Source organism: Rhopalosiphum padi, chromosome 1 (genome assembly GCF_020882245.1).
Source record: "Rhopalosiphum padi isolate XX-2018 chromosome 1, ASM2088224v1, whole genome shotgun sequence".
NCBI classification, from domain to species: domain Eukaryota; kingdom Metazoa; phylum Arthropoda; class Insecta; order Hemiptera; family Aphididae; genus Rhopalosiphum; species Rhopalosiphum padi.
The window spans coordinates 780,979-791,111 of NC_083597.1; the positions used below are offsets into that span (position 1 = coordinate 780,979).

The following is a 10,133-nucleotide window of genomic DNA, read 5'->3' on the forward strand; positions in this document are numbered from 1 at the left end:
AACTTAATAAAGTAATGAAAATAGTACATTTTGGAATGTTATCAATTTTGAAATGCAAATGAGAATTAATAAGGTTTATATTTAAAGAAATAATTTCATTAATTACATTTATTGAGCTTCAATAATTAACCCACATTGGATATAGAAATCGTTTCTCTTGATAAATCAGTGTTTCAGTAATAGTAAATAGTACGTTTTGGTATGTTATAGTACCATCCCTTGTTTAAAATCAAATAGGTAAAATTAAAGTAGAGTATCAACCTAGCTATTTGGTAGAGGTTAAAAGCTTATGGCGTGTGCGCATGCAAAAATGGTACAAATTTTAACACAACGAAGAAATATTATTGTTTCGTTGTTAAATCTCGAATTTAATGAAAAATAATAGTAAAAAAAAAATTGTATTCTTTCTATATACTACAGTTACTGATAATACAAAGTTCAAAATTAAGAGACCTAAGACATTTTTTTTTATACATTTATAAACAATTTTGAGTTATAGCTTTGATGCCAAATAAATGTTCAAAATATTAATTTTTATATCTTATATATTTTATCCTATTTTTATTTTATTGTGTTCGACAGTTGTAGTTTATTTTTTTTTCATTTGGCTTGTTCCGCAATTCACGAATATTTTGTTTATACTTAGCTAATATGTATGAAATAAAATAATGATTTGTATATTGAACATTTTAGTCTTATTTGATATTGCTTCTTCAAGTTATATTTTTAATATGAAATAAGACAATATTAAAGTTCCTGACTAATTAATACTTCATATTTATATTCAAAACGCGGATTATTTAAAATGTTTACTTTCTCTGTTTACAGTAGAGAAATCCACTTAGTTCGTTATTTATTAGCGTATTTAATGTTGAAAATATTACTCACAATTCCTTATACGTATCCTTTAATAATAATATTGATTATACAACAATGTTTTATTGTATAAAATATTATTTTCTATGAATTACTTGTTTAAAAATTATAATTTTCTTTCAAAACGTGCATATTTCATTTATTTGCCGTAATATAGATTTTACTCAGAATATTAATTCGATATTAGAAGAAATATAGTTATTAATTATTATACATATTATGCATATGTTTTACATATTATAGACATTTTATATCGTTTAACGCTATGCGAATATTGCGGCCAAAATTAAAAATTATCCCGCTGAAATTTAAATTTAAAAGAACATTTTCTAGTTCCCTAAAAACGCTAACCGCACTAATAAAAACACTATGTAATTTTATATTTCAGTTGAAACGCACGCTTAAAAATGTGAAAGAAAAATATATTTCGGGGAACTTTTGATAAACATTTGCTCCTTTGAATACAAACAATTGTGTCGATTCATTGGATTCGAACTTGGCAACAATTCCATAAAAATGGCATGCCTGAATAGTCTTTCTCTTGGGGCATTTTATTGTTTTTTTGCCAGATTTCTTCCGACAGAGAAAGGAACTTAACGATATTACCCATCACGTCATATATTATAAAAGCTTTTATCGTTAGCGATATATGGCGAAAAAGTATTAGGTATTTTTTTTTTTTTTTTTTTTTAGTATTCAACAACCCACAAAAACTGACGCTTTATAAAAATCAATTTTTACAAAAATTATATTTCGACGAATCTTATAACAAGTTTCAAAGGCATAGTGCTATTATGTGTATACATACAGTAAAGAAAAAGTTGGTTGACACATATAATTCCGCTATAAAAATACCTAATATAAACAAATATTATTTTGTACAACGACAAAAGTAAGTAACGCGAGTATAAAATATTAAAGTTTAAATGTGCTTATTTTTACTGTGGTTATTGTCTCAAAATACGTGATTTCCTTATTAGACCTAGAATGATCCAGAAGACTGATAAACAAGTTGATTAACTACGATTGTTTATAAGTGCATCTTATCAATTATCATAATAATATTATGTTCTATTTATTTTTTTACAAATATAAATTTAGTGAAATATTAATTACAGTTCAAAAACTATAGGTACCTACATACTAGAATTTAGTTAAATTGCATTCACCAGAAATAATGTTAAATATTAAAATATACGCTGATTTAAAGTTCGTAAAACATTGAAATCAAAATAACACTCATTATAATAATATACGTCTGTATATGTATAAAAAAGTATAGTTTTTACTTAAATTGTTTTTCCAGGAAAACATGTATTATTCACAATGTACTTTCGTGTATTATATAATGCACAATAATACATCTTTGTAAAAAATAAATGGTACACAGATTTGTAAAACCAGCCATGATTCACCAGCTTACCCTCATTTATTCTTTATATTATATATTTATTAAGATTCAGATTTTTAGTATTCTTACGTATAGGTACTCAAGACCATATTATTAAATACATAGATATTTTGACATTTAATGTGTGTCCTTTAGCGATAAAAGCTTTTTTCATCCAAGAACCACCTTTATAAATTGTAAATCAGAAAATTTTTTTTTTTTGATGTTGATGTATTATACTCGTACAAAATATTTACGAGTAGTTTCTTAGTTATTAAACTTTATGTAGGTATTAAGGATATAATTGGTTTTTATTATAGGGGACTGTGCTGCTGTGATTAATTTAAAATTATAGTAACTAATATTAATTATTAGTACCTACATTAAAATTGTATAAGTAAAGGAATATATTATATTATTTATAAGTACATATTTTATATATATGTGTAAGAGGTCCATTGAGTGCTATCATCCTCATAGAACATAAAGTTTGATGACACAAAAATTAGAGATGCATTAAAATTTTCAAAAAAATATTTTCTTTTCAATTTACAGTAAATGGTAGTTGTTATACGAAAACAAATTTGAATTACTACATAACTGATGTATAGTACTAAAATCTGGATATTAGAAAATATCATCTATAATTGTACTAAATTTGAATTTGAATAATATATACATTATTAAAATATAAAGCCCCAGGTGTGGATCATGCTTACAAAATCACCAATTCATGGAGAGGTTAAGTTTAAAATTTGTTCTATGTTTACTATCTTGGGAATTTCTGTAGTAATTTATTTTATATTTGAAATAGTGTTATCTGGGCAGACATCGTTGTTTTATCATGGTTTTTATCGCGGCATTAGATACACGATGTCTAAGACCGTGATTTGGTTATAAATTTGTGGAGTCGTGCGTTATGGTGTAAAAACATCGAGAATATTCTATATTAAAATATTTACGATCTGAACAAGGTTTATCGCCGTGGGATAACAATTATCGATATTGCAATACAATAGTTTGTAATGTAGACTTTACCATTGCGCACAAAATACAGCGAGTAATAGCGGTTCACCCGAGTGGAAAATCTGGAGGAATGATAAACAAATTGTTCACTCATTTAAAGCGTGTCAAATGTGATTCAATAGACGTTATGTCAGCACTGTTCTTATAAACACTATACGATTTTGGTACGTATATATTCAAATAATGTTTTATTGAACGATTAGAGATATTAGAGAATTTTTTTTAACTACTCAATGTCGTATACAAATTCACACATATTTCTATTGGTAGTTTTATTTAGGCCATACGACATAAGAATCTTATTGAACGATTTTTTTTATCAAACTAATATTATCTATATATTGTGTATGACCTTATTTTATAACAATAAATTCAGCGCCAGTAATCATTAAAAACAAGACAATTTGAAAAAAATCGATATTTCATTTAATAAATGAATAACAAATATTGTGTGCAATAATCTATTTTATAACATGTACATAGATAAGAAATATGGATCCTGCTATCTAATGGATCGAATTTCCACGAGCAAAAAAATCGTTTTATTAATAAAACAACGATTGGTTTTTCCGGTTGGGTGACCCTTAGTTACTATCGGCTATATTTAAAATTACCTAATATTACGTTTAAACCTTACCTCATTCGTAAGTCGTAACGAATAGAAGAATTTCAAGTTCGTTTCCCAGCGCGAATACATTAAAAATATAATATGTATAAAAGAATTCCTCCTACATAATTGTATTTTGTGCAGTACATTAAGCTGAGATAATGTTAGTTTAAAATCTATCGTTCGCGAGATTATCAATAAAACACAAAGACTCATAAATATTAGCGTATACAAAGTATACAAAGAATAATCCCAAAATGTCTAAAAAACAAAGAGATGTTCTAGTGTAGTTGGATGTCCTCAAAGAATCAAATAATTGTTTAAAAAAATATATTATAATATGCAGTAATTTTTCGAATAACTGCAAACAATAATAATTTATTATCGTCCATTTCAAAACACTTTCAATATGCATTCAACTGTGTACAATATACATAAATATTTGAATTTAGATTACTGAAATTAGCGTGGACAACCAAATTTAATTTCGTTTAATTGTATTACTAAGAAATCCGAGCTTCAGTTGTATATTTAAATAAAAAAATCGATTTCAAGAAATGTAATTAAGATTAAATTTCACAAAGACTTTATAAGGACATTATTTGATGTAGTTTATTTTAAACCATCTACACAAATATAAATGCTAATGATAAGCAAATTAATCCAGTACCGCCATCAATCGTCCCCCGTATAATCTATTTAATAGTGACTCGGATAATAGGTATTATGTACGCGCTCCAGATACACATACGTGCGTGGTAGACCGCTTTAGGGACCTTCGGCACATTTTTCAGTGTATCAAGATTTCTATAGGCAAGTCATATAATAAAAAGTATATATACATGTATATATTGGTTCACACCTATCTGTATGCGTACATGCTATTATAATAATCAGACAACCGATACAAAATGGAGAAGGTAGATATTCTGTTAGTGTTCAAACATTATTATTGTTCGTTATTACAGTAGGTATAAGAATAATCGCAAAAGGCGTGGTTTTTCAATAGATTTTTAGAATAGGTAATTTTATATTTTTCTAGCAAAATCATGGAAACAATTCCATTAACAATTGCACTATAATATATGTTGAAGATAATTATATAGTAAGTATTAAGTACTTATAGGTTTACATGCACATAAGACAATATGTTATCTATAGTAATCTTACGTGAGGTCGATCATGTGTAACAAATAGTTATTACCAGTATTTTTCTCGGTCGAATGTTTCTCTAGGGGTCTCTGCCTCTTCAAATTATATTGACATACTTTGACAAACAGCGAATAATTGAATAATTTCAAATTGTATTCAACTTGAAGGTGATGCAGTCTTCGATCAAAGAAGAATAACTGCTGAAGGTGCGGTTTATTCGCATACTCAATCGTTATTTTTGCAAATAGTTATCTACTATAGTTAGTATAGCATAACAGTTAGAACACGAACTGTATCAATAACCATGAGTTATAAATAATACCTACACATCTATGAGACTTAATTATTTATGTATTAATAACAAAAAATTCTATTGTTAAATTATACAGTAATTAATTTCGTTACAATCGTTGTAGTATAGGTATATTCATCAAAATAAAAAATGTGGTAAAATTGAAACTTTTACTTCTGTAATAACTACTAATGCTGGGGATATAGTGCTCTTGTACAATGATGCTCAACAAATTTATAATAATGCAATCATAAAATCATAAAATTCCAAACATTTTTTAAAAAATTATTAAATTCAACATAGATTTTTTTAACTAAAATGCATGTCTCCTACAGTATATTTCTTAAATAGCAAAAAAATTTCAAAATTTTGAAAATATGATTTTTAAGTATAATAAAAATTTGGAAAATTAGATTTTGAAAATCAAACATACGTAATTGAAGAATAAATTGATGAGCATGTTTAGATCATGCTTGGTGAATCACTATATATTCAGACCGTTGATTTGTATAAGTATTTTATATTATAAGGAATTTCAGTTGTATAAGATTAGATAATTTTTAATTTTTAATTGTTTACGTTAATAGTCGATTATACTGTATATTAAATACTCTAAAAATCATAAGAATGATAACAATTTAAATAAAAACCAAAAATTTAAAATTTGCATAATAAAATTTGATATATTAATTCATCAAGACACGATATAGCCAGATTTTTATCAAAACAATCATCGTTTAGTTATCACTAGAACAAAAATAAAAAGTGAATTTAAATTTCAGCCCTAGTCAATAAACGTATACATTACAAGCTCCATAACTGTGTATCGTATATTTTATATAAACATATACATGAACCGTTTTTTGGTTTAACCACGTATAAACCCATGATTATGAGCCATTGCGATTAATCAAGACGACCTCGTTACCCGGAACCAAAATTTAGTCTCACGCCCAGGTGTTTAAACTACAAAATCCTCCAAAGTTGAACTGGTTATAATCTTACAATATATACCTATTATCGGTGCAAATAATATTGGTGTGAGGATGAATTGAAAACTGATTTTCTAGGCCCTTTAAAACTGCAGTCTTCGTGTACCACTACAAATTATGGGACTCGAAATCCAGTAAAGAGGTTAGACTGAATAATATAGGTATAGGCTTAAGTGTACTCGACTATTGACATTTACCTTGATACATTTGCGCGTGGGTACAACAATAATTATATACTAATACAATAGCCGTGTGCATTTTTGGGACCTATGTACATTTAAGTATTTAACGCGAATATAATGTTACGTAAGACGTATTGGTAGGTAGGCTAAGGTCGAGCGTCCAACAGCAACAACAATAATATAGTAATGATAATATCGTTCACTGTCGTACGATACAGGTACTACACCTGCCTATTTAATTTCTTATAAATATTGTGATGGTTGTGATGTTCGAAGACGCACACCGTCGACAGTAATTTAGTTTCGCGGCCGCGACGACACGGAATCGAAAACGGCGTAGCGCATCTTCGCCGTCGCCCACTCGCGCAGCGCGCCCACGACGCCATCATCATTATAATATTATCTCGTACATCATATCATAATTCTACCGAATTTATCGCGTAGTAGATCGCCGGGCGTACCGCGTGTGTTTATAATAATATTATATATTGTTATTATGTCGTTTAAATGATGGAAGCGATTTTCGCGTTTTTTGTTTCGACTAAAAAAAATTATGACGAAATTTTGCGCCGGAGGTGCACTCACGTACACGGTATAATATAGCTGTAACGGACTCGCGACGGTTTTTTATTTCGTTTTTTTACGGACACCTTGGATAATGGATTATTTCGTTCCGTCGTCGCGTAGTCATCGCGGATAATATTATAATAATAATAATATAAATTATAATTGACCCGGCGCGCGTAAACCTAACCTAGCCGTGTCGTCGCCGAGGGGGTGTCGGTTACGTCAGAACCACGCTCGTGTACGCCATGGTCCGTGAAATTTTAATAACTCCACCGAGGAGTTTTCGGGCACACCACCGCACGGGCGGCTTCTTTTTTCCCCTCTGTTTTCAGGTATTATTATTATTATTATTATTATTATTGTTTGCCATGATATCGTCGTCGCGGCGCAGACGGCTGGGTGCAATGTTATATACATATTATAATATATAGGTGGCAGACGGTGGTGTACACGGATGCAGATTTCCTTATATAACCTGCAGGGCGCACACACTCAGGCCCACTACCCCGGCGTGGTGTTTTTACCAGAGGGATGAACGAAAACGAAAAATAAATAAAAATAAACCGCCACGAGGGATCTGACAGTGATGAAGAACCGACGGTGTTTATTTTTTTTTTTTTACTCTTTTTTTTTTTTTTAATTACTCGACGCTCATCAGTCTAAATTATTCCATTAGACGCACGGCGCAACACTGCAAACTCGGGACGAAAGTTTCAACCTCATCCGTCATTTGCGTCGACGTTGCAGGCGAATCATCGTATACATAATATTACACTGCAGCGGCTCGGCTGCATATTGTGTGGCTTATAGAAATACCTACCTACTTCCTGTATTCTACCTGCTATTGTAATAATTTATTATAATATTTCATTGTATTATGTAAGATTATGACTGCACATCTCGATGATTTTCCGTATTCCTGAAAATCGACATCGATTTATGCGACTGATGAACACAAATCTCAAGTCTAGTGAATGCACATTTTTGAATCAATTGCAACTTGGATGGAATTTAAGTCATTTTTTTATTTGTAATATTATATTATTTATATTATGTACAAATACTCCCTCGATTAATTTTTATAAAAATAATAATAATAATCTAAAATATTGTAATAATATTTTTAAGTTTTTTATTATTTTGAATGACAAATATTCCGAAACAGATATTATTCACAGTAGTATTTTGATCTATAAATTCAAATTATGAATAAGTAGTTTATTAGTTATAACTTATAAGTATTTAAGTTTAGATAAACGGAATTTACCGGGGTAACCCAGAACTGTATCATAATAGAAACAATATATATATTGTAAAAGTATACTTATTGTATGTTTAATATGCTACTTACCTATTTATCCCTTAAGCTGATTTTTCTACCCTGCCAATGTAGTTTTTTTTAATTTTTTTTGCAATTTTTACCGTAGTTGCGTGTTGTTATATTATATACATAGACGCGCGCGTTTTAAATCGGGTCAGATGTGCGCACGCACACATAATATTATTATAATACATAATATACGGTTTCGCATAATATGTGTGTTTTCCATTTGTGTTTGTTATATTTGACAGTCATCGTCATTCATCGCAATATGTACAGTATAATATACATTATTTAATATATACGCGTTTTAACCGAATTGCATTATGTACACGCTGTGGCAATCGCACGCACACAACGTAAACGACGTTTGGCGACGACGGCGGCGGTACAGTTTTATTAAACGACCACATTAAAATAATATTATTATCCACTCGACTCGACATCGCGTACGATTCATCTTTACGCGAGAAGTTTAAAACGATTGTTATGTTTTTGGCCGTTAATCGGACAATTAAATAATATTATTATTCTGTGTATATTCTATCCGAACGGTTAGACTCCGTGAGTGGTGGAGTATCAAGAATTATGATTAACTTTATTTATTGTCGCAACAGCTGAATGTTAATTTTCATATTGTGCATACTTATATATACATATACATTACGACATTTTAGACAATCAAAATGAGCACTGTAACTACAACTGTAGACCGAAAATTATAATACACGCATAGTCTGAACGTGATTATTATATTTATATTTTTACTTTCTTAATTTAATATATTTCCAAAAAGCAATTCATTAGTTGGAAAATATCGAAATTGTACCTTATTACATATACTACGCATTGTTAAATTTAAAAGAATTACTTTTGTATTGAAATTATAAGTTTTCGTTTATGTGCATAATGTGTATACTGCATTACTACAGTCTGCAGGGTATAGACTTTAACCTAATTCGAATAAAGTTTAATTAATGGTTCTTTGAAATTAATGAATGCATAAAATATGATATATAAGTGTGTGTCATGTACGTCATATGTATATTTATAAAACTTACGATAAAATGCGTACAAATCAATAGTTTCACATTTTCATGATTAAAATTAATTATGCAAATTGCACGTACCTACTGTAAACAAACATTTTTTTAAGTACAAAATAAACTAAAACTAACTAATTTTTGCTTAATGATCACACATAATAATCATTGAAACTACCGCAATACGTTGAATTATTTATTTTATACGTAATATAATAATATCTAGATAAGGTTAAGGTTTGATGTATATTATTTTATAATGCGTTTAATACAAATCAAAGTTATGACGGTAATATAATAATAATAATAATAACATTTAACAATAATAGTTTTGTTATGTTTTGGAGGTGAAATTATATATTTATTTTACAGTAAATAAATGTATGTACTAACTATAAATTGATATCACCTCTCAAGATGGTAATAAAATTAATTAAATCGTTTTATTTATTCGAATAATCGAAATTGTTTTCTTGTGATACATTATTTAATAGTTATATACTTTTTTCAACTCCTAAAATTGTCATGGTCTCCACCTGTATACACTGATTTTTAAATACTATTTAGGTCAAAGGAACAGAGTTGAATTATTACTTGAATTACAATATTAATGATCAGTTACTTTAGGAGTTGTTATAATAGTATTTTACATTATAGAACATTAAGTAATTTTAGTTTTAACTAT

General features: G+C 28.6%; 1 long non-coding RNA gene across 1 annotated transcript; it reads left to right on the forward strand.

Moving 5' to 3' along the window:
* Positions 1 to 6,819: 6,819 nt before the first annotated feature.
* Positions 6,820 to 8,238, forward strand: LOC132917583 (uncharacterized). The gene is made up of 3 exons (XR_009660297.1): positions 6,820 to 7,416; positions 7,516 to 7,684; positions 7,761 to 8,238. It is a non-coding gene; the product is annotated as an uncharacterized LOC132917583 (long non-coding RNA).
* Positions 8,239 to 10,133: the final 1,895 nt, after the last annotated feature.